Genomic DNA, 24719 nt, shown 5'->3' with positions numbered 1-24719 from the left:
ATAAAACAGCACCCAAACCAGCTATAAACCTTCCATGATGCCTCGGCAAATTAGAAGACTGGCACCAAAAGAACATCAGAGTTTGTGCCAGAAGAGCTTCTCTTGGGAAGGTCTTCCATATTTGAGTCACAGCTGAGAAGGCCCTCTCTCTGGTCACTATGTATGTTTCTTTAAATACAATGGAAGAAAGGTAGGCCATAACGGAAAAGACTGCGCATTTGGTGCAAGGAGGCTGAAGGCACATGGATCCACATGTGGTGGAATTGTAAAAAGATCATACAGTTTTGGGAAATGATTTATAACGAGCTTAAGAAAATGTTTAAATGCTCTTTCCCCCAAAAGCCTGAAGCCTTCCTGCTAGGAATTATGGATAATGAAATTCCAAAAAAGTTCAGGAGAGTCTTTATGTATGCTACAGTTGCTGCCAGAATTTTAATTGCAAAAGGTTGGAAGGGAGAGGACATCCCATCCAAATCAGACTGGCAAAATAAATTAAGAGAGTACACTGAATTGGCGAGACTGTCAGCAAGGTTGCGAGACGTTACAGATGAAAAAATTATCAGAGAGTGGGACATACAGGTGAAGCTTGAAAAATTAGAATATCGTGGAAAAGTTCATTTATGTAAGCAATTGTTTTCATTAGCTACTGGAGTTTAATATATGAGATAGACTTATGACATGCAAAGCGAGATATGTCAAGCCTTTATTTGTTATAACTGTGATGATTTTGGCGTTCAGCTGATGAAAACCCCAAAGTTGAGATTGTGAATTTGGGGTTCTCATCAGCTGTATGCCATAACCATCACAATTATAACAAATAAAGGCTTGACATATCTTGCTTTGCATGTCATGAGTCTATCTCATATATTAATTTCACCCTTTAAGTTGAATTACTGAAAGAAACGAACCTTTCCACGATATTCTAATTTTTCAAGTTTCACCTGTACATAGAATTTATGTAAAAGAACATTGTCAAAATATCAATCCATTGGCAGACTTCGATTGAACTTCTGTGTGTAAATAGGATAATTTTACAAAATTTAAAGTAAGTTAAATAACATGGAGAAAATAAAGTTAAGTGCGTACTCAAGGAATTCAATCTGGGAACACAATGGGAAGATCGGAGGTCATGTTAAATTTAATTACAAAATGATGTACGAAACAAGTATCAATTAAGGAATGAATGATTGTTTATTTTTATATTGTCTTTAACATCTATTGATTATTTCTGTTAAACAGTTTTCAACCAATAAAGCATTCACAAAAAAAGAAAAAGAAAAGACTGCACATTTGGAAAGGCCTTTGGTTGCACCTCAGTTGCCTCATGCTGGACTTCACAGATCTTAAGCCTGTTGAATTTAATTTGAATAATAAGCCCCAGGAAAGGTTTTGATTGGGATAAAAAGGAAACCAGGCTTTACCATAATTAATGCAAATCAGGTTCTCTCTTAATTGGGATTCTAAACCTGTTTGCTTCTTGCAATTCCTTTAATCTGGGATTTTGAAAGATCCCAACTCTATTAGAAGTTATACTTTCTTCTAAGTTTAGTCTAAAACACTAGCCTCTCCTCTCCTTTCAGTAATGTAGGAATTGAAGCCAAGAGGCACAGATGCTGTCTATCAATTTTCCCCTAAGAAAGGAACCTCATGGAGTTGTTGCAAATTCAGGTTCTCAAATTGATCCTTCTTATTTTTCTTTTGAAGAAATTAGCTCAGTACATCTAGAGCAAAGCGAGCACTGAAGCTATATACATAACAATGAGTACTCCATTTAACAATCGGGCATTTATGAATATTTAAACAAAACTTGTAAGTAGCTAATTTTGTTTATGGTTCCTTTGGTAACTGGCTAATGGGAATTGAGAGCTTCTCTTATCGGCATGTGGCATGTTTCACAGGCCTGCCTCTAGATGACTCCACAACTGGATGCTAGATATAAGAACTCCAGTCCTTGGCAAACCTCACAAATGGCACGAATTAATCTTCGAGCTCCATTGTGCCTTTAGGTGCTCTTTACATATCATGAAAATTAATCAGGATACCTACATTCTCTCTGTGTCAAATGGAAAACAATCACAATGGTTCAACAACTTTGTTGGCAATGGAGTGGATTTGCTCAGCAAAAGTGAACCTCACATGTGGGTCAAAGCTTTAAAATGGTCCGAGTCAAGTGCTGCCACCAGATTTCAAGGTGAAACTGGCTTTTTGGAGGCCATTAAAGCTGCGAACCTGAATACCTTGAAGATTGCCTGCTCCTGTGCATCCTCTTATGTAGTCCATTCAACCCCTGATAGGGAATGTCTTCCCTATGTCCTAGTTTCATATCCTGGTTTCCTTAACCCCCAATTTCCTGGTTCATATGTCTCAGAAAGCTATAAGAAACCATGACACCTTTACTAAAACTGAACATGCAAGGTCAGCAGGAGTGATGAGGGAGTATATAGGCACACAGCTTGTTCTTGGTCTGCTGGACCAAGTCCATGATCTCTGCGGTGGGACTGTGTCTACAGGACCATACTAGTACAAAAAAGCCCTATAGGGTCAGACTAAAAGCCTAACTAGTCCAGTAACCTGCTTTCTGCATTGGTCAACCAGATACCTAAGGGAAGCCCACAAGGAGGACCCTGCTCTCATTCCTCAGTGACATCTTGGACATATCATGTAGCCACCATGCATCAATACCCTTATCCTTTATTAAATTTTCTACCAAATTTTAAAAGCCATTCCATTTAAGGTTAGTAGCTACCATCACATTCTGAGTGGCAACTCTATACTTTAACTATGCACTGTGTGAAGAAGGACTTCCTTCTGAGCGTCCTGCATCTCCCATCACTTAGCTTTACCACATGACCCTGTCTACTGGCCAGTTCTTTGGGCACTTGAGGCTTGTAGGGAAAGCAGGTAGTGTGAAGGCTTATTCACACTTCCTCTTGCCCTTCTGCTTTCCCAGGGAAAACTGTTCTTTAGCGCTCAATTGGAACAAACAGCAACTCGAGTTTTCCCCAGATTGCCATTTGTTCTGATCTATGGCTGAAGAGCGGGTTTTCCCTTGGAAAGGAGCAGGGCAAGGGGAAAACAGCTTGGACCCATGTCTAGAAAACACAGGAAAACTGCTCAGACCCCATACTTTCTAGGTATGGCACAAGTGGAAGTGTGGATGAGCCTACAGGACCTTGGACAGTTCCAAGACTCCTTGGTAAGGTCAAGAGAAGTTTTCTCTGCAAGTAGCTAGAACCAGCTGAGACCATATGTAGCCTGCCCAGCCTGAAGTGTGCTGGGCTCTGCTTCCCTGGCTGGCTGGTTGAAGGGCCCGGACCTTGTGTTCACTTTTGTAAGGCTGCAGGGGCCCACCTTCTAAGTCCAAGGATGATAGCAGGGCTGTGCCTTACAGCCAAAAGGGCCCTGATTGGTCTTTCCCACCAAGGAAGTAGTGTGAGCCATATTCTCATCTAAGTTCTCCACTGCACATTGCAAGGTCCCTGGATCATGAAAGGTACGAAAAAAATATTCTCTGCTACTGTATAGGAGTACAGTTCCTTTTTATAGTGTGAGCCAAGTCTCATGACCCTTATTTAGACCGTGACAAATCCTGTCAAATTTATTAATAAGTTCCAGTTCTGCAGCTTCTTTCTACACCTGCCACTTGAGAAAAAGAAAAGCATGTTTTCACAGAGGTAATGTTTTAAAGAAGGCTGAAATGTTATGATTCTGATTTATATTTTGGAACTTATTACTACTAATTGAAATTTAATTTGATAAGGTGAAATTGATATGAGGTTCCATTAAAAAAAACACCCTGTAGACCTCCACATTTTGTGCTTGTGCAGCATTTCATTCCAGTCCAAACCACAGAGTATGAATCAGCACATAAGTGACCCTTACATGTTCTTAATCTTGCATTTGGTAATGACAGGCATTGTAGAACTAGACAATATAAGATGTGGCACTGCTGCCTAATTCCAAAGAAGCAGAACAACCCCCTTTGCACTTTGTAATGTTTTAAATGGCTTGAGACACCAAGGGTTGCATTTATTTTTAAACCCTGCCACACCAGTTGCTTTTCTGTGTTTTAGCCACAGGCCACAATGAAATTCAAAATACAAAGTGTTGTGATCAGTTTAAAAGTGAGGCCAATGTTAAAATAATGGATAATGAGAAACTGCAGCAACAAGACATCAAAATCCAATTTACAATCTGCAACAGGGGCATAATAAAACCTTTTGTGACATTTAGCTGATGCTATAGCAAAATTGGCTACTTTCTGTGTAATCTCTTTATCACTATCTGTCAGGATGCAATCTAGTTTATGAACATTACACCAATGGACTTGACTGATCAGTAACCAACTTTGAAAATACCCCCTTAAAAAGAAGAGAAAAGAAATGGGGTGAAGTAGGGTAATAGTATATATAATGACAGATGTATTCTAGTTAGTACATCTTTTCTGCAAATACAACAGCAGAGTTTAAAAGGATGTTATGACAACACCCATCCAGAATAGCTGATGGCATCTTTCTGCACCCTAAGTAAATAATTTCTTCAAGAAAATTTAGGGATACTCAAAAGGTGCAATATTTCAAACCCCTGATTTAATTTAATCATAGCATTCCAGAATTATCACCAACAACAGAGTAGCTTGAAGGGCCCTTCTCCCATATTCTCTTCTTAAATGCTTTATTTGGGACATCTGGTCTGACTCCACAGGAATATTCAATGAAAAACAATATATATTGTCAGGAACTGACCAGCCTGGCCTGATGGAACTGCAGCTGAACGGGGCTTGACTGAATTCTTTGATAATATCCTTTATGTAAAAATTAAAGAAAATGGGCAAGAATGTGTTAATGCCCCACCTCGGCTAGAAGGAATTCCTTCAGATAAGACACAGATTGATGTTTGTATATGATGGGTGGGATTCACCTAATGAACCCCATCAGCAGTAACCCTGTGTGAGGGCTTCTTCTTGCATGACTGGCTTCCTTCTCCTGCAAACCCCCCCCCCCCAATTGGCTGGGGGGCAGTTGAGAGAGCCCTGAGAACAGCAAACAGAGGGGAGTGGTTGTATATCCATCAGGCTGAAATGCTTCTGAAGATGGAACATTTAACATAGTGTGACCCCCTAACATTATAATCAATATCAGCCCAATTATAATCAATATTGTCCCAAATGCTAACTGAACTAATCAGTCTGTAAATATGGGTTTTGATGGGTGTCACTGTGCTAAACTTCCTCTTAGGTGCTGCTCCTTGGAATAAGTATGCCAAGCAACTAAGCTAATAGATAAAGATAGGAACCAAAGTGTTAATTCCTTAAGTGCTTCATAGAAAGCACCCAAGTTTGCAGTAATATTTTTTTCTCATGTAACAGTTATGCATTGTTAAAAAGTACTGTAAAATGATTTCTCTCCTTCCCATGAACTCAGCTTCCAGTGTAAATCATTTCTAGAGGTTCGCAGGAGCAAATGTTACAGTTAGAATTCTTAGGTGCCTAAGGACAGATCATCGCTTTCCAAAGGTCTTTTGCATTCTACTGTCACCTAGTTCCTCTGCTTTATAATTGGTATATATGCCAATAGATTGTCTCCACAATGTGGCGCATTATTTGTCTTGAAAACATACCTACCATTCATTAAAAATCTCTGTTGCTCGGATAGGCTTGTAGGTGTTCTCTCTATGGGATTTCCTTTAAATGCATTTAACGCGACTGAAAATCAGGCTGTTTGATTACCTTTTAAAATAATGAATCATTACAGTGCCATTAGAGAACCATTCTTCCTATCTGTCATGGTCACGAGAAAGTCATAATGTCAGCTGTGGGAGTGGATAAGATCATTCTAACCAGTTCCAAAAAAAAAATTAATGCAGTTTGCACTTCTAATTACTTTCCCCAAAATACTCCACCATTTTGAATCTAATTGCAGAAATTAATATCCATGGCTAATAGGCTTGAATAAAAATAGGGCATTAATCATCTTTGGTATAAGATCAGCAAAGGGAGTGGAAATATTCCAGAATTAATATTCCTCAACTGCTTATACAGTTAAATGGTGTGTGTATGTGTGTGTGTGTGTGTGGTGTGTGTGTGTGTTATAGTGAAGCTAAATGAATATCTAAATTAAGGACTTTCTTTTTAACACAAGGACATGAAAATTTTGTTTATTTCCCCCGTTCTAAGATGGGCAAATATTTTCAATCCTGGGAAATCTTGTCTTTCTTATCTGTATTACTCAGTGCCTGTAAGCACAGTGACTTTGGAAGTTGTGGGTTAGACTGCTTGCATTCTACACAAATCTTGCACTGAAAGCAGGATTGCATATGTCCAGGGCTCATTCCAGAACCCTTTTATGTGCACACACAGCCAGCTCCTCTGCACACATGCTTTCATATGAATTTCAGTTGAGTGGATTCCTTTCTACCTGAAAAGGCGTGTGGGCCCCTCCGCTAAAAATGACAAGGGAATCTTTAAATGGCAGGAAAGCTGTATTGTATTAGAACTTCTGTGCCCATGAGAAACTACTAGATAGGGGCCACGTTTTTTACTAACACATGTCAAGTGGTTTTTGAGAACACACCTTAAAAAGTTTCAGTCAATTAATGAAATATGATCAGTCACACAGATGAGGAGCCTTTGTCATGAATTGGAGACATGATAGATGGCCAGTCATCGAAGAGGAAATTCACTTTCATTTTCTTTTTCTTTGGTAGTCCATTGTTGTAAATGGTTTGTTGTACAGGAACAGGTTTCAGTTCACCTTCAGCTAAATCTCTGACTCCTTTCCATAAGTGAAGCACACCTAGAGATTTTTCAAATCCTATTTCCTTTTTAAAAAATATCATTTTTTTTGTTTTTATATAAATACACTGAGAATAACTTTCACATTTATCTTTCTATTCATTTAACATCTTCGCCTTTTAGGGCCATGACTTCCCTCAAACCCTCCACATGATTTTCTGATATCTATTACTTTATACTATACTTCCAAGCATTTTGAGGTTGTATCTCTTTATATATCAGTTCTCACCTAGAGTTTTTCCCCCTGCAGAACTCCCTTTCAGATTTATTGATTACATGGATATCCCTTCTTTCTTCCAAGAAGTTCAAGGCAGCATATTCAATATTTCCAATTTTATTCTCACAACTACCTTGTGAGATATGTTAGACTGTGAGATAGCAATTGTCACATCATGAACCTCATGGCGGAGTGGAAATTTGAGCCCGGGTTTCTCCACTCACAACCCAACACTTTAAACCTATGTTAACAGCATCACAATAACACACAAATTTTGTCTGAATGGCTCCCATCAATTTGGATTGGACTATACTGAAGAGACTTGCCTGATAAATTACTCAAGAAAACTTTTTTCACCTTCAGCAAATGGTACTCGTAAATAGTAAATGTTAATATCCCACAATTTTACTGCCATTTGTTGTTGCGTGCCTGACCCGCAGTTTCCTAGTGGATAATAAAGACACGGACCCAAGTATTTAGGTTTATGGGTTCAAAAAGGCCACAGTTTCATTGGTTACACATGTGAGCGGTTGGGCTTAGGCATTGGGTGAAGCCAGACTTGACTCCTGCCTGCCTGCAGAGAGTCCATCTAAGGGTCCACTAATAGGGTGAGCCCTATGACTTACATCAAATAGAGGCACTCTGAGTGGTCCCTTTTGGGGTAGTGGCATGGCCTTAGCCCACACCCCCAGATCCCTTCAACAGAATCCCTTTAATGAGGAGGGACAGGCAGAGGCTACAACTTCCCTTCCATCCAAACAAAGGCTTACCCAATGCCTAACCTCACAAAGTTGTGACGATTGCTACAAGGTAGGCGAAAACCAAGTGGCTGGTGCCAAGTGGGAAAAGGGTGTGAGAGGAAGGATCCCTGGCTGCGCTGTGGTTTAAGATTTCCACAGCCACACCCCTCCCACCAGTGCTGATTGAACAGCAGGCCCACACCTGGGTGGGGCTCTGCCCAGCACCAGTGACATGGCCTGGACAACAATGAGGGGGGCGCCAATCTCTGCCCCCTGCTGGATCACTGCAGGGCCCCCAATGCCTGGCCGCAATGCCACCCACCCAAATAGGTGAGCGGACTTAGTGTATTAATAGCCGTCTGTTGTATTCTTAGATGAATAAGAGGACACCATTAATGATGGATTCTAACTATTGCTAATTCTTGAAGTGGAAAGCAGTCCCTAATAATCTGCAAGGAAAATGGATTAACATTTCTGTTCATACTTCATTAAACACTTGTTAGCGTCGGAAATCAAATGGCTATTCCAGGCTCTATATTTAAGCAGTCAAGATTCGTCGAACATGCTTGATTGCCAGAGAGACCCTTAAGGAAACATTTTTCATGCTGCCAAAGTCTACAGTACAGTTTTCCTCCTCGCTCTACCATCAGTGGCATCAGAGGAGTGAAGCTGGGATTCTTATTACTGTCACATCATTGCACTCCTTTATCAAAGGGGCTGGCAATCTGAAACATCAGCAGTCTGTCCACAGGATTGTTATTGCCAGCTTGAAATAAAAATACAAATTAAGACAAGGGCACAGGCTTGCTGCACTTTAAGCTTGGCTGGAAATCAGATTATCCCTTTCCTACTCAGCTTTCACTTTTGCACCAATAAAATGAACAAATACAGAGTTACCATTTACTGTTTAAGCAAGCAATCTGTGAAGCAGATGGACGCTTAAGCACAGCTAACAGGGCACTTCTGTCTCGCTGACATAACTCCAACATGTCAAGTACTTCAGCAGCGGCATTTGAAGGGAAAATGTTGAACAACAATATGATCCCAACTAGAAATGTTGGCAGTGGAGACGACTACTTCGTTGCACGTGCAGCTTGGTTTTAGCCTCTTATATTATAGAAAGAGAAGTCAACCTTATTGAAAGTTCTCCCCTCCTTTGCTTGTACATGCCATTTTCTCTCTCCTTTTAAAATTTTGAAAGAAAGGAATTCCCCTTGGCAGTTTCACTTTGTTTGCTCTTCCATTGCCATAATGTTCTTCTATCACAACTTTTCATAACCCTCTGGAGGGCAGAAGCGTACCCTCCAACATTTATCCGATGAAAATAGGGGTGTCTCATTCCATAATGATAATTTTACTATTTATACCTCACACATCTTACTGGATTGCCCCAGTCACTCTGGGCAGCTTCCAACACATATAAAAACACAATAAATCATTGAACTTTTTATTTTTATTTTTAAAAACTTCCCTATACAGGAATGCTTTCAGCTGGCTCGGGGGTCTGATATCTCCCTATCCACCAACATTTCTGCAGTGAAAATAGGGGCATCCTGAGGAAAAGTGGGACATTCTGGGATCAAATCAGAAACTGGGACAGCTTCTCTAAATCAGGGACACCCCTGGAAAATAGGGACACTTGGAGGGTCTGCAGGAGGATGAGGAATGTTGATCTACACTGTCCATTTGCCACCAACGGTGCCAACTGAATGTCTTTGGGAAGCAAACAACCAGAGCAGGACTGCTTGATGTTTTGCTAAGTGTATTTATATGAGCCTTGGATTCCAATATTGCAGACTTTGACAGCATGCAGTGTGTTTCCTAAAGGGTCTCTTTATGTGGACTGATGGTGGCATGCTGTATGTATGAATATGTGGGTGGTGACAACAGACACTGCTGGCAGGGAGCCACTTCTCACTGTATTCCCCCTGGGCACGCAGAGGGTTGTCAAAATCATGCTTACTCTGTAAACATGCTTACTCAGTGCTAGTCAAGATGAGCCTGTGTCTGGAGCCTAACATACTGGGCATCTCAATATACAATATAAATTAATTCCACATATTTAGTGAGCTCACCCCCAGTACACAGTGTTACACCAGTCTTTAGCCATGGTGGCACTTCATGATGATATTGAACTACAACGCCCATCATTCCCTGACCATTGGCAATACTGGCTGGGGCTGATGGGAGTTGTAGTCCAGCGTCATATAGAGGCTACTGTGTTGCTACCCAACTCTAGCTCTCAGAATTATCTAGGCCCTTATAAACAACAGATGCTTCCAATGCCATTAAAGTGTATCCTGCTGCTTAAAACCAGAGTAATTGCTTGGTAAGGTGGCAGGGAGTAGGGTGAACAGAGCAGAGGAAGAGCCTGGCTTAGACAGCTGTTGCTTACAATGTTTATGCAGACTGTGCAAAGCAGTTTGAGGAAAGCACTTTCCCTTAGAAGGTGCTTTTAATTGCCCTCATCTATGTTGTACAGTCACTTTTGCTGGTTTTAACTGTTCCCCCCTCACATGGGGAAAGAAGGGAACGGTAGTAGGAGGTGACGGGCTTCAAATAGAATGAATGATCAATGATAATTAATTACCAAGCTTCCCAGTCATTATTGTAAGGTTTCAAAGATAACCTTCTCTCCCCCCCCCCCTTTTGGGATGCCTAATAGGATATTGTGCTTGGCAAGAGATTAGTTAGAGCAGAGTCAAATTTAATTGCCTTAATAAGCCACTTAGTCATTTGCCTCAGACAATGGGAAAGACGAGATCATAATTAAGGCCTCCATCCCTCAGTAACATAAATGGGCTCCATCTTAGCAAAGGAAAAGGGTGAAAGGAGCAGTCTATTGTACTATCATTGCATAAAAGGAATATGTTATTCATGTCTTAGACTGCTCTATTATTGATTTTTGATAGCTGACAGGAGAGTAGGAAGTAGGTGGGTGGGTTGGGAGTTGAGGGAATAGAAATCTACTTTTGCTCTAGAAGTCAATCTCTCACTGTGGTGGTGGGGAAAATCCAAAGTACAGTAGGTAATATGCCATCAAATGGCAATAGGATGACACGCTTCCTCAGATAGTTGTAGTAATCATGGAAGAAGGTACTTACGTATGTGTGTATTTGCAGTCTATCAATATATCTCTACATATATAAATATGTAATAAGGTTGTCATCACACAGCCCACACTGGAGGATTTGTAGTGCTGCATCACAATCCTGGATTGCATGAAGGCAAGTTGCACAACAGCAGTGGCTACGGCATAGGAGCTAGAAAGGAAGGACACTGAGAACAGAAAGAAGTGGGAGAGGTTTGAATAGATTGGGAAAGGAAGGTTGTTGGGTTGCTGTTTTTTTAATACAGGGTTTAACAAGGAGCAAAAGCAGTAATGGGTACAACACAGAAGCTAACACCAAAAAGCTTACACAACAGAGCCTTTCTCCTTGCTGTTGTGTAAGCTTTTTGGTGTTAGCTTCTGTGTTGTACCCATTACTGCTATTTCTCCTTGTTAAAACCTATATTTAAAACAACAACAGCAACCCAGCAACCTTCCTTTCCCAATCTATTCAAACCTCTCCCACTTCTTTCTGTTCTCAGTGTCCTTCCTTTCTAGCTCCCATGCTGTTGTGAAACTTTGTTTTAAACTGCTCACTTTCCTCCTCGGTGTTCCTCTGTTTGCGCTACTAAAGCCTTTGCCATTGTTTAAAATCGCCATTTCCCCCTCAATGTTGCCCTCTACTTGCTCTACTCAAACATATTGCTGGAGACCCTGGCTTGAGAACCTTCCCCACATTTGAAACCCACCAGGCAAACTGCATGCATCTTCTGTGCACAAACAGGAGTATGTGGCATACCATTGTCCATGGCCAAGGGATCATGCGTGGTTTAGGGAACTGCAACTTGTGCTGCTGGTTGACTATATGAAGTAAAGCTCACTTACTTCAACATTTGAATAGCACGAGACAAATACCTACCCTTCAGACTGCTTATAGGTTTTCTTACCATCAATTTGTATATAAATTTGGCTAAAATAAATAAATAAATGTTTATTTTGTGGGGTAGTGAGAGCTTATCTGAATCATCTAAGGTCAGAAATTTCAAATCCAATCTAATACGGGCTATATTTATTTATAGGCTCACCTGGGGGAAATAATCCCGGCAATTAGAAAGGGAAGAAAGATGACAGATTTGCCTGCTTCCAGTAGTCAAACCTAATTTCCACTCTCACTCATTAAGCAAGCAAATCTCTTATACAAATAGATTATTAAGTGCTAGCTAGGTCCACATTAGAGGTAAGCATTTATTTTGGATTAGAGATTTACCAGTTCCAGCACACTAGATGGCTCTTTAGTGTCAGTGAAAGAGTCCTCTAAAAGGCAAGTTTTCCAAATCCTCCTTGCTCCTCCAAACAGAATTTTATTTGAGTTCCATAGAAAATGGTAAGGAAAACTCTCCCCAATTCCAAGCTCAGAATCAGCATTTGGAATAGAGAAGAAATGTGATCTTGCCTCCCCAACCCTAACCGGGTCAACCTGCTTCAGGTAACACCACTAGCATGGGCAAGGGAAGATGAAGAAAGGCAAGGATGAGGAGCCTCATGGCTGGGACCAAAAATGGTCCTCTCGGCTTCTCTGTTTGGCTGTTAGGACTCCCCTAGACAACACCCTTCCATTGCCACACACCCTTTTCTTGCCCACACCCTTGCTCAACTGTCTATGGGGAGCTGGAAAGTGTCCTTGGGCTGTGATCATTCCTCTTCCTTACTCTGATGGAGAGATGTGTGTGAATCTAGGAAACTATGACTTTTGCCTGGGTGGAATGTATCCTACTGTAGAAACAGTAGAGTTACGCCTGTTGCTCCACCCACTGCTGTCACCTGCTACTGACACACAACCCTCACAAGGTTGCCCATGAAAGAAGGTGGTTCTTGGTCTGAAAAAAGTGCTCCACTCATGAAAGGGTGAATGGGTGTCCAATGGTGCAGCAAGGGACAGGTGGGCATCTAGGGCTTTAATTTGAGCAGCAAAATGGCATCTTCACCTCCACCTTCAGTTCTTGATGATCTGGAGTTGTGGTGGTAAGTGTTATAAACATGTGTTTTACTGTCAGCCCTGAACTTCAACATAGGCGGTTTAAAAATGTGAATTTTCTGTTGTGATTATCTGGCTTGGCCAGGTGAGCAAGGGATATTCAGTAGTGAGGGGATGGAAGGGGAAACTGAGCTGGATTGAGACTACAGCATGAGGGGGGCACGAAGCCTTTGACCCCACCAAGTTCCCACTCAGAACTGGCATCAATCAGAATTCTCCTCCCATTGCAAATAGCACGCATGGTTCCGAGTCTGATTGTGGTGGCAGCTGGGACAAAGGCTTAAAGCCCTTCTCAGTCCATGCTATTGTGCAAATGTGGCTCTTCTTACTAGGCTTTTTAGGTTGAGGAGTTTTTAAAGAATACCTTGCATGCCTAGCTGAATCACACGAATCACGTATCAGCTGAGAGCATTCTCACCTTGAATCTACTGTACCACTGCATCATGGGTGCATATTCAGCGCTTTCTCCCAGATTGTGGAAAAGACTCTTTTTGGAAACATGCCAAAGCTGGAGCTTCCTCCAGAAACACCAGAGGGCTCTCCTACTGACTATAACAATGCTACTATGAAGCCTTTATCACAGGAGGCCAAGCAAAGGCATGTGAGTTGCGGAGGTACAGCAGGAGGGGGCAGAAAGGAAGGGATCGGAGCTGTGAGGTTGTAGGCTCAGAAGGAGGATTTCATAACTGAGAGGATTTGAAGGAGGGTCTGCAATATTTCTGATTGGCTGGTATGAAATGGTACAGTGGTACCTCCAGTTACGAACATAATTCGTTCCGGAGGTCTGTTCTTAACCTGAAACCGTTCTTAACCTGAGGTGTGTTTTTGCTAATGGGGCCTCCCGCTGCCTCTGCTGCTCGCTTCCCAGGGCAAATTTGCTACCAGGAGCTCCTACTTCCAGATTAGCGGAGCTCATTACTGGAAGCGTTTGTAAGGAGGACGACACGTAACCGAGGTTCCACTGTATTTTGGAGAGAGGATTCTTTGGATTTGCATCATTTATTGGGACCTGGTAGAATTTTGCTTGCTGTATTAGAATAAGGTAAAGGTAAAGGACCCATGGACAGTTAAATCCAGTCAAGGACGACTATGGGGTGCGGTGCTCATCTCGCTTTCAGGCTGAGGGAGCCGGCATTTGTCCACAGACAGCTTTCCAGTTCATGTGGCCAGCATGACTAAACCGCTTCTGGCACAATGGAACATCGTGACGGAAGCCAGAGCACAGAAAAACCTTCCTGCAGCAGTGGTACCTATTGGTCTACTCACATTGGTATCATTTCAAACTGCTAGGTTGGCAGAAGCTGGGACTGAGCAACAGGAACTCACACCATCACACAGATTCGAACCACTGACCTTCCGATTGGCAAACCCAAGAGGCTTAGTCATTGACTACAGCGTCACCCACATCCCCTTATGTATTAGAGCATATTTGGCCAAGTATATGGTAGTATATGGTAGCAGGTGGCACTGTGGTCTAAACCACAGAGCCTAGGGCTTGCTGATTGGAAGGTCGGTGGTTCAAATCCCCGCAATGGGGTGAGCTCCCGTTGCTTGGTTCCTGCTCCTGCCCACCTAGCAGTTCAAAAGCACGTCAAAGTGCAAGTAGATAAATAGGTACCACTCTGGCGGGAAGGTAAACAACATTTCCGTGCACTGCTCTGGTTCGCCAGAAGCAGCTTAGTCATGCAGGCCACATGACCTGGAAGCTGTATGCCGGCTCCCTCGGACAGTAACGCGAGATGAGCACTGCAACCCCTGAGTCGTCCGCAACTAGACCTAATGGTCAGGGGTCCCTTTACCTTTACTTTTATGGTAGAACAGAAACGTATTTGAATAAAGAAATAGACATGAAATGAGTGTTTTTTGCGCTTTGCAATACTGTTGACGGCTCCTTTTAGTAATTTATAACATGATACTTAAGAGCTTTGCAAAGATGTGAAGTACAATAGAGAAAAGCCGCAAATGCATTGCAAATAGAGATGGTTGTTATGGAGTGATTGTTTGTAAACAGCAGAGTCTGAGATTCTGATGACCTTTTTGCAATAAACCTAAGAGCTACCAACATATAATCGATAGAAGGAGCTGTCAAACAGCTATTGCATCCTGTCGGTCTCACCCTCTCACATATGTTGTTTTTTGAGAGGTGGTAGCAGATACCCTAAAGGCAATCACACAAACGTTGCATGTCTGAACTAACCATTTCTCAAATTAACATCAGAGAGCAGCATACCTCTATGCACCGCCACCACCGCCCATCTCTTCAAAGGTGATATAAAGTCAGAATAAAATAACTGTAGACATTACATAAAATCTTGATGTGACCCTGAAAGTCCTCCCCACAGAAAACAAGAAAATTGGGTATACGTAGTGTGATGCTTAAATTCATGGGGGAAACCAACTGGGATGACTCCAGGGTTCAATTAACTATTGGGCTAAGGAACCCAAGGTGTTCAGATAGCTTCCTATTAGGAAAGTGTGTTCTCATCCCTTTCCCAGAATATGCTTCAATATAATGAATATGAGTCCTTAATCCAGGCTGGATCAAAGTAGCTGAGAATGTTCCTCTGCCCAATACTTGAGTAAAAGGTAAAGTTTCCAGTGTGTGGATGTGTATATTTATCCCAACTCACTTAACTATAAACTAATGCCTTAAATTCTTTTTCTGTAGCATGAATTTCTCAAGTGTCTTAGTTCATGCTGGCACAAAATTTAGTACCCAAGTCCTTTTTTTATTCTAAGGAACCCTCTAGTCTGATATTTTATTGTGGGTGTATTCTGCAACATGTTCTCAACAGAGCAATAGTGCATTAGTGGTCGATTTATTCTGCTTTATTTATTGTTCTGCGATACATCCCTGATGCTACCACATTACTGCTGTCCAGCGGTAACAAAAGCAGGACAACAATAAACCAGAATGTTTGTGGTGTAAAAAGTTGCAGGATTATAGCAGGATAAGCACTGACTGGAAATGAAGTAGAGTTACGACTCTGACACTTTTGCAGGCCCAAGGGATCTTATATACGTCCATATGCTGGAGATATGGCTCAAGATGACCTTGCTGTCTCTGCTTCCACAGGTAGGATGTGTTTTGTTTCAAGGTTAGCACTGTTGCTGCTTTTCACATTTACCAATGTTTAAGCACTTTGTACTGTTGGCCTTGGAAGTATAATATTCTGTGCATCCTGTGTTTCTTCTTGACAGGATGTGGCTTCAGTGAGCTCCCAGCTTTAGTGAATCTATTACAAACTTCTGCTTTGTGTGCAAAAACCTACTGTTATTTGCGGAAACGCGTTTCTTGAGTGCAGAAAAATATTTGTAAGCCAATTAGGTCGAGAGCATACAAAGTTGGCCTTGACTCTAAATATCTGCTTTCGAATTCCAACTCTGTGTTGGCCATAACAAATATAACTGTATAAATATATGGATTCACACTGTAGATGAAAATGGCAGCAGTGCAAAAATGAAAACAGCACCATTAATTAAATGTTGGCAAGAAACTGATGATCAGCACACATCCAATCTGCAGTTGAATATATGAGTTTCCAGGAAATTTTTATGGCTTTTGCTTCCCACTGGCACAAAACTGACCAATGAAGTAGACGGAGTAGGCCTATGTCTTGAATTAAGTTTCAGCTGAAAGCATCATGAAATACTGGTACTCTGAAAATTCAAAAAGTGCACGTTCCACAGAGAGGCATACTGCTTACTTGGATACTAACTAAAATATACAAGATGCTCTCTATTTTGAATCCGTTTCAGAAAAGAAAAGAAAATGTTTTGAGGCTAACTTTTCAGAAACATTTTCAACAACTTTAGAAATCAAGGTGGAGCATGATTGTGTTTTGAATTAACTATGAGTCCCTAACAGAAATTCCTAATTGAAATCCCTACTTCAGAAATGGGGAATCAATTATAAATGGATGTTGAATCCTATCAAGAGACATAAGAGAGACATTAGAATATTTGAGCCTTTTTCGTTTAGAAAAAAGGTTAGGAGGATGATAGAGGTATCGAAAATTATGCAGAATGTGTGTATGTGTGTGTGTGTGTGGGGGGGGATGGATAGAGAGAATTCCCACCCCCTCAAGACACTAGAACCCAGGTTTGTCCAGTGAAGCTGAATGCTGGAAGATTCGGGACAGGCAAATGCACTTCTGCACTCATCACATAGCTAGAATTCATTATCACAAGATAATGGCCATCAATTTGGACAGCTTTAAGACAGGAGCAGAGGGCAGGATAAGCTTCCTAGTCATGATAGCAACATTACCTCCAGGATCAGAGCCGTAGTGGAATGCTTTGATATGACCCAGCAGGGCTCCTCTTGTGTTTTTTTCAATTTTCAGGTAAAGGAGTGGATAATTACTTGAATACTGTGTGTATAATTAGCTGATCAATTATCTATCTGATTGCATTTGACTTTAAAAGAAGTGGTAACTTTGAGCTAGTCACCTCTTCAGTTTCCTGTGTAGAAAACAAATTGGTCACTGTGTCTTTCTATGAAGTAAAGCAGAAAACTAATCTATTTCATACCCTGCAAGTGTCCTGAAAAAAACGGGACACCTTGTTTTCTTACGTGAGAGGACGGCAACCATTCTGGGTACCGTGATCATGTGAGATTTCACACTGAGAACTTGCACCCCAAAAAGAACTTTTTCAGAGCCACAATCTTGCACTGTGCCCCAAAATACATTTTAGGGCATCGTGTGAGCACAGCCCCGAAAAAACCCATCTTTTGGACTCCATGATCTTGTACGGGTCATGTGACTCGTGTGGGAGCATGGATGGGAATTTGCAAATCTCCGTTTTGGGACTCAAGATGTTGGAGGGTATGCTATTTACTTATCGGCATGGCTAGCTGTATTTCTGTGGAAAAGAGGAGAGGGAAGGATCAGTAGTGAGTTTTGCTCCCTTCCCCTGTATGCTCCCTTTAATGTTAAAAATTGGCTCCCACCCAACCCCATGCTATAGCCACATGGGGGAATGCATGTTCAAGAAATTAGTCAGAGTTCAAGTTGGGCAACTGGGCTCTTCTTAGCCTAGTCTTGTGTGTTCTTCATAGTGCATTAAAAAGCATAGAGCAAATTGAGGTGGGTTGGGGCCGGCTCATGTGATGAACTGATCATGTGACTGTTTTGATTGATTTTCAAACTGCCAGTGAGCATCCAGCTGGTTCACTTTGCTATCACTTAATGGGACTTCCAGAGTGAAGCTTGCAACCATTTGGCTCCCTTGTCTTTTCTGCTCCCATGAGGCTAAGCCAGGCAACCCCAACCTTCGGCCCTCCAGATGTTTTGGACTACAAATCCCATCATCCCTGACCACTGGTTCTGTTAGCTAGGGATCATGGGAGTTGTAGGCCAAAACATCTGGAGAGCTGCAGGTTGGGGATGCCTGGGCTAAGCCAAGGTTTGACAATGTGCCATTTGAACCTGTGCTGAGGCTACAGCTCATGGTTAGCAAGGAGCTGAGGAGAGAGCTTAACTGTGAGCCTTGGTCCAGATGACATGCTAAGTCAAACCTTGGCTTAGTTCAGTTCGTTGTGCAAGTAAAAAGACTGGCAAAGAGCAAAATGGCTGCCAGCTTCTCTCCGGGAACTGGCACATTTGCATAGTCATAGTTTGGCTTGCCATGACATGTGTGAACCAGGCGGTTGTGTGCTCATAGAAGTTCCAAAATGGTATTAAGTGATAATTCAGGGAGTCAGTTGTGTTATTTTGGAACATGTAAGGAATCAATTTGAGTTGACTTCCTCACATAGAAAAATGAGCTGAAAATGGTTATGTTAATCAATCTTGAAGTGCTCTGTTTTGGGTTAAATTAAAAGGAACATTTTCCTTAATTCATTTCCAGCTCTTCTTCATAGGACTGATTCTCACACTATCAATTAATTAAAAATTAATTTTTCAAATTGTTTTAGATCTTATTGTTTGAAAATGTTTTCAGATGTTTAAAACATGTTATTTATTTATTAAATAACCGGGATATTCCCAGGGGAATTGAAGGAGGCAGTGGTGCGCCCCCGCTCTTAAAGAAAACATGATTAGATCCTTTAGAGCTATCCAATTACCGCCTGGTTTCGAATCTTCCGTTCCTGGGTAAGGTGATTGAGAGAGCGGTTGCTGAACAACTTGGTGGGTTTCTGGATGAAACATCGGCTCTGGGTCCATTCCAATCTGGCTTCCGCTCTGCTCATGAGACAGAGACGACTCTGGTTGCCCTAACAGGCAGGCAGCTGGATCGAGGCAAGTTAGGGCTGTCAGCAGCCTTCGACATGGTCGATCACGAACTTCTGGACCACTGTCTTGGCAACGTGGGGATCCAGGGCACAGCCCTTCAATGGCTGCGTTCATTTCTCTCTGGTTGGGGACAGAGTGTGGTGCTTGGGGAGGGGGAACTGTCATCACACCACTCCTTGGTGTGTGGAGTGCCGCAGGGTGCAATACTCTCCCCGATGCCTTTCAGCATCTTTATGCGCCCCCTTACCCTAAATCACTCACACTGCCCTAAATCCACATCTGCAGGGGGTCCCCAAACCCTCTGGAGTAGATTTGGGGCAGGTGTGGGGCACACATGAGGGATTGCACTGGTGGAATTTTTTGTGTTGATGGGATGTAATAGTTGTGAGGGTTGTGTGTGTGCTGCATTCATTGATTTTGCTGTGAACACATTGACTTGGACCCCATCTACATGACATATATAGAACATATCACAACACTTTAAATAGCCTTGGCTCAATGAATCCTGGGAACAGTTCTGAGAGTTGTTAGGAGACCACTATTCCCCTCACAGAGCTACAATTCTCAGTGTGGTTTAACAACCAGTCCCTCTTCCCAGAGAACTCTAGGAACTGTAGCTCTGTGAGGGGTATAGTGGTCTCCTAAGAACTCTTCAGCACCCCTAACAAACCACAGCTCCCAGGATTCTTTGGGGGAAGCCATGATTGTTTGGTGTGATACTGCTTAAAGTGTCTAGTGCAAATGGGGCCTTGGATCCTGAGCGGATGAGGGAAAATTTGCTGATTCCTCCTTTGCCCTACAGTGCCAGCTTCAGTCTCTTCCTCAGTATCCACCAACCCTCCTGAGCAGAAGAGGAAGGTGGGATACTGCTCCCATCCCTTTCCATCAAATGGATCATCCAATGAATCATTATAGTTTTAATGACAAAGGCCCACAGAGTTGATTCAGAACCTCAGTAACCTGTGAAGCAGCTGATAAATAAGAGCCTCTTAATGAAGGAATGAGATTGGAAAATTCCTTTAGAAAATATTTTCCATGCACACCCTCAACACTTACATTTTCTGTGCTCCTTTCCTCCCTTCCTTCTTGGGCATGATTGTTAATGGCCCACAACAAACACAGGGAAATGAGATATTTGCAAACCCTTGTGAAAATATTTATTTTCTTGAGGAAAGGACATATAAAAGGCAAACAATTTTACGTATATTAAAGCTGAAATAATGACAGGTAAAACAGATAGCTCTATTGAAATGGGGAAGAAAAAACTTTTATGGTAGCTTTTGAGGATAGAATGATTATATTCTTTCCAAGAGTACCGTTAGCAGTGGAAAAAGCCCATTTAGCACATTGTGTTTCAACATATTTATATCACATATTTTCCCCCTGCCTTCCATTTACCTGTTCGTTCTCACATAGCTTTCATCTTCCCTTTGTTGAAGAGCTCATTTAGCTGTCTTTTTAGAGAAATAATGCTTTTTGCTTCAATAAGCCCGCTTTCGTTTGGTCCACATTTTTCTACCCTGTTAGAAGACATTTTGCTTTAGTGCTGCTATTTCTCCTGCTTTCTGTTTACGTTACAATAACTGTTGGCGTTTTTGTATTAATTGGAGCTGAATGAAAATTCAGAGTGGAGGGGAGCGAATTTTAGGAGGTGCAGCATTTCCTCTGAGATTCATTGGGATGTCATAAAGTATGTTAACAGCTTAAACGATGAGTTTGAAATGAGTTTTTGAGATGACAGCTTCCCCGGTTACATTTTCCTACTTGAAATATAGAGATGTGGTCAGAAAATGGCCACATTGGACCATTTTTGCACTGTTGATAAAGTGAGATGTGAATAGGAGGTTGTCGGGCTGCAGACTTCCTACAACTTTCTCAACCGATAATCATACACACTCTCCCATCTGGCTGCTTGGACATTATACACTTGCTAGTTCTTCTGCTTTTCTACATATTTTTCTTAAGGTAGCCTGTAAACCAGGGGGCAAAATCCTGGCTTCACGAATGTTTGATGTGACAGGATTTGGATGACAACAGGAGACATTCTAGCATTATTCTTATTCTTACTCTTATTCTTATTAAATTTATATACTGCCCTTCCTTCAAAAAATCTCAGGGCGGTTCACAAGATAAAAATACAGTCGTACCATTCGACTTCCAAAATGTTTGACAACCAAAGTGCAGCTATGATTGATTTCAGGAAGCTTCTGCAGCCAATCAGAAGCTGCGGAAGCCCCGTTGGATGTTCAGCTTCCAAAAGAACATTAAAAAAGCGGAACACTCATTTCCGGGTTTTGATCGTTTGGGAGCTAATTGGTTCGGGAGCCAAGGCGTTCAAGATCCAAGGTACAGGATAAAAGCACGAAACAAATACACACACACACACACACACACACACACACACACACAATATGAAAACTGTGAGGGTATGTGGGATTTGAAGAAGGGCCTGACAATTGTTTTCTCTTCAGGTGAGAGAAGGGGAACTGATTGAGAGAGGTGACTCACGTATGAGCAGGGAGGGAAAGCTGCTACAAGTGAAAGGTGCAGCCACCGTCCAATGCATGCAAGTGAATTGTGGTGAGTTTCTGTGAAATGTCCTTCAGGAACAGTGATTTCCCCTCCCCTATTTTGTATTCCACCATTTTATTTCTATGCTAGGCATTACTCTCTCTCCTGTTAAATTAGGTGAGTGCCTTTGTATTGTTAGTGTCATAGGATTGTTTTAATTAATGTGGTAGGGATTTGTTTTCAGTTTTTATTGACAAAATGATTTTTATTTGCTCCGAATATATATTTTGAATTGTTATGTTGAGGGGCATTATTGTTTTCTTTTTGTTCTTATTTTTATTATGTATTATGAATGGAAGTACACAAATTCAATAAACAGATAAATAATGATACGTTGTGAAACACTTTGGGCGTAATTGTGGAAAAGCGACATGCAAATAAACAGATGTTTATGAATGTTAGGTGAGTTAGGTGAGATTCACACCTTTAAAAATCAGTAAGCTCTTCACTGCCATATTGGTAGATTCACTCTCTGATCCCCAGAATATCAATCTCACAGTAAACAGCTTCACTAATTGCAATGAGACTTCAAGTCAATGGGTTTAGGTGATCCTACCCTCACTGCAGCTAGAAGGCACGTCGATCCATGTTTATCAGTTTTTGACAACTGGCAGTGGAATATTAAACTGGAGAGGTGGTGTTGGATTTTAGATATCCACAGCACTAATGTATAACAGTGCATGCCCTAGACTACTTCCTAAGCTATCGTTGTAATTAACAGGATGGTACAGTACAGTGGTTCACTAATGAGATACAATTAGAAAAGCCAATTCCTACTCTCCTTGATATTGTCCCTGTGGTGTGATGTGTAAACAGGAGATGCTAGCATTGCACCACTCAGGGCCCATTGTGCCATATGTCAGGATATAGTTTCAATACTTACAAATGTAATCCATACATATTATGCAGCACCGTTGAGGAAACAGCCTCATTATACTTGACAGACTGTGGCTTCCAAACCAGCTGGGGGGTCCTATCTTCTGGGCTTTCAAAAGGCCCAGATCACAGCATGCACTTAAGGATAAAATAACTTCTCTGGATCTGACAAGCAGCCCATCATTGACACCAGCTCTGCCTTCAACACTGGCCAGCAAGAGAGACTCACAAACAGGGCCTACTGGAGAAAGCCAGACCTACCATATGGTTCCATTCTTAGCTGTTACGGCTCTTAGCTTTTAGAGAGTTATCCTCCAGGGGCTTGATATATCCTTGTTAAAAGAACAAAACAAAAATGAATTGAGCCAGTAGACATTGCAATATGCTGCAGAAATGAGGTTCCATATTATTTCAGCCCATGTCTAGCTACCCAGATCTCATGCCTTGTACACTTCAGTGTGTCCCCATGAAATCAATTCTACTTTTGTATCCAACATTTATATTCAACATCTACTTAGAGGTTTTCACATATAATAGTCAGAGCGTATCAATACCTGTTCTGAAAATGCAAACATCAAACAGGTATAATGAATTCAACTCAGAAAGGTACACCCCACCCCCATTTCCCCCCTCCAGGCCTATTAAGATAAAGCAAAAGCAGCAGACATGGTGCCCTCCACATGTTGTTGGATGACAACTCCCATCATTCCTGGCCTTTCGCCAAGCTAGCTAAGGCTGATGGGAATTGTAGACCACAATATCTGGTAAGTAAACCCTGAGTATCCCTGGCAGAAGGGGAGAGTGTTCCCTGGGCTCATGGAGCCTAGGTTAGCCTAATTGGGCTAGGAAAGAGGACTCTGCCAGGTGACAGCTGGATCATTGATGTTCAGGGTTTGGCTGACTGCATCTTTCATCTTCTCCCTGTTTGCTATACAGTGGTACCTCAGGTTACAGACACTTCAGGTTACAGACTCCACTAACCCAAAAATAGTACCTCAGGTAAAGAACTTTGCTTCAGGATGAGAACAGAAATCTTGTGGTGGCAGCAGGAGGCCCCATTAGCTAAAGTGGTACCTCAGGTTAAGAACACACCTCTGGAACGAATTAAGTTCTTAACCAGAGGTACCACTGTATAGATTGAGAGGCAACAGGGAGCCCTCACCTGAATACTCATACCAGCTGGCTCCATGAAACTTCTAGGGAAGTAGTCCTGAAATCTCTTACCCCTTATATCTCCGCCACCTCTTCCCTCCCTCTCCCTCTCCCCAAACCTTTCCCTCTCTCCCCATTAAACTGATGGAGAACAGGATGGGGATGGGATTGAAGGGGAGGATGTGAAGGATGTGAACCTGAAGGATGTGAATGGGCACCAGGTGACATTATAATTCAACCCCTCCCCAAGATGCCAGCTGTAGTCCAGGGTGAGGGTGGGTGAGGGAGATAATAAGCAGGAAGAGGTATGAGAAAGCCTCTCCTCCTCAGCGAGGGGAGGGGTTGTGAGCGGGAGCCGGCTCCGGCATCGAGGCGGGGGCGTTTCGCCCCAGCCTTACCTTTCCCGTCGCCGCGCCACGCCCCTAGCAGTCAGCCAATAGGGCTGACTTGGGGGCGGTGTTTTGCTGCACCTGGGCAGCTCCTCTCGCCATTCTGCGTCGTTCCTCCGCCGGATCACCCGCCCACCCTCCTTTAGGTTGTTTCTTGGTTAGGACATTGCTATGGACTGCGGTTGGTCGCCTTGTTTGTGCAAGGGGCCTGGTAGGAGTTTTTGCCCAAGTGGCAAATTGGCATGGGCTCTTGGTTTTTCGCCTACCTCGTAGCAAATTGTCACAACTATGTTAGATTGGCGGTTAGGCATTGGGTTTAGTGTGGTATCGGAGGGCAAGGTTCGGGCCATCGCCTAACCCTCTGAAATTTTGGGTATTCTGTAAAGGAATCCGGCGGTCGTGGATCCTGTCCAATGCCCTGTTGGTGGCTAGGGGCCATGGCACGACCTCTGGTGACTTCAGGGGGTGGAGCTTCCAGTTGTATCTTGCATCAACAGGCTCCACCTCATGGGCGGTTAACCCTTGAGTGACTCCACGCTTTGCGGGGGGAGTCAACTATAGTCTGTTCAACCCAATGCCTAAGCCAATACCACTCACACGCTGTAACCAATAAAGTTGTGGCCTTTTACCTCCATTTTACCAAAATTTATGTGTCATT

The sequence above is a fragment of the Lacerta agilis genome, chromosome 3 (assembly GCF_009819535.1).
Source record: "Lacerta agilis isolate rLacAgi1 chromosome 3, rLacAgi1.pri, whole genome shotgun sequence".
NCBI classification, from domain to species: domain Eukaryota; kingdom Metazoa; phylum Chordata; class Lepidosauria; order Squamata; family Lacertidae; genus Lacerta; species Lacerta agilis.
The sequence above is the reverse complement of the archived record's forward strand: the minus strand, read 5'-3'. Positions refer to the sequence as shown.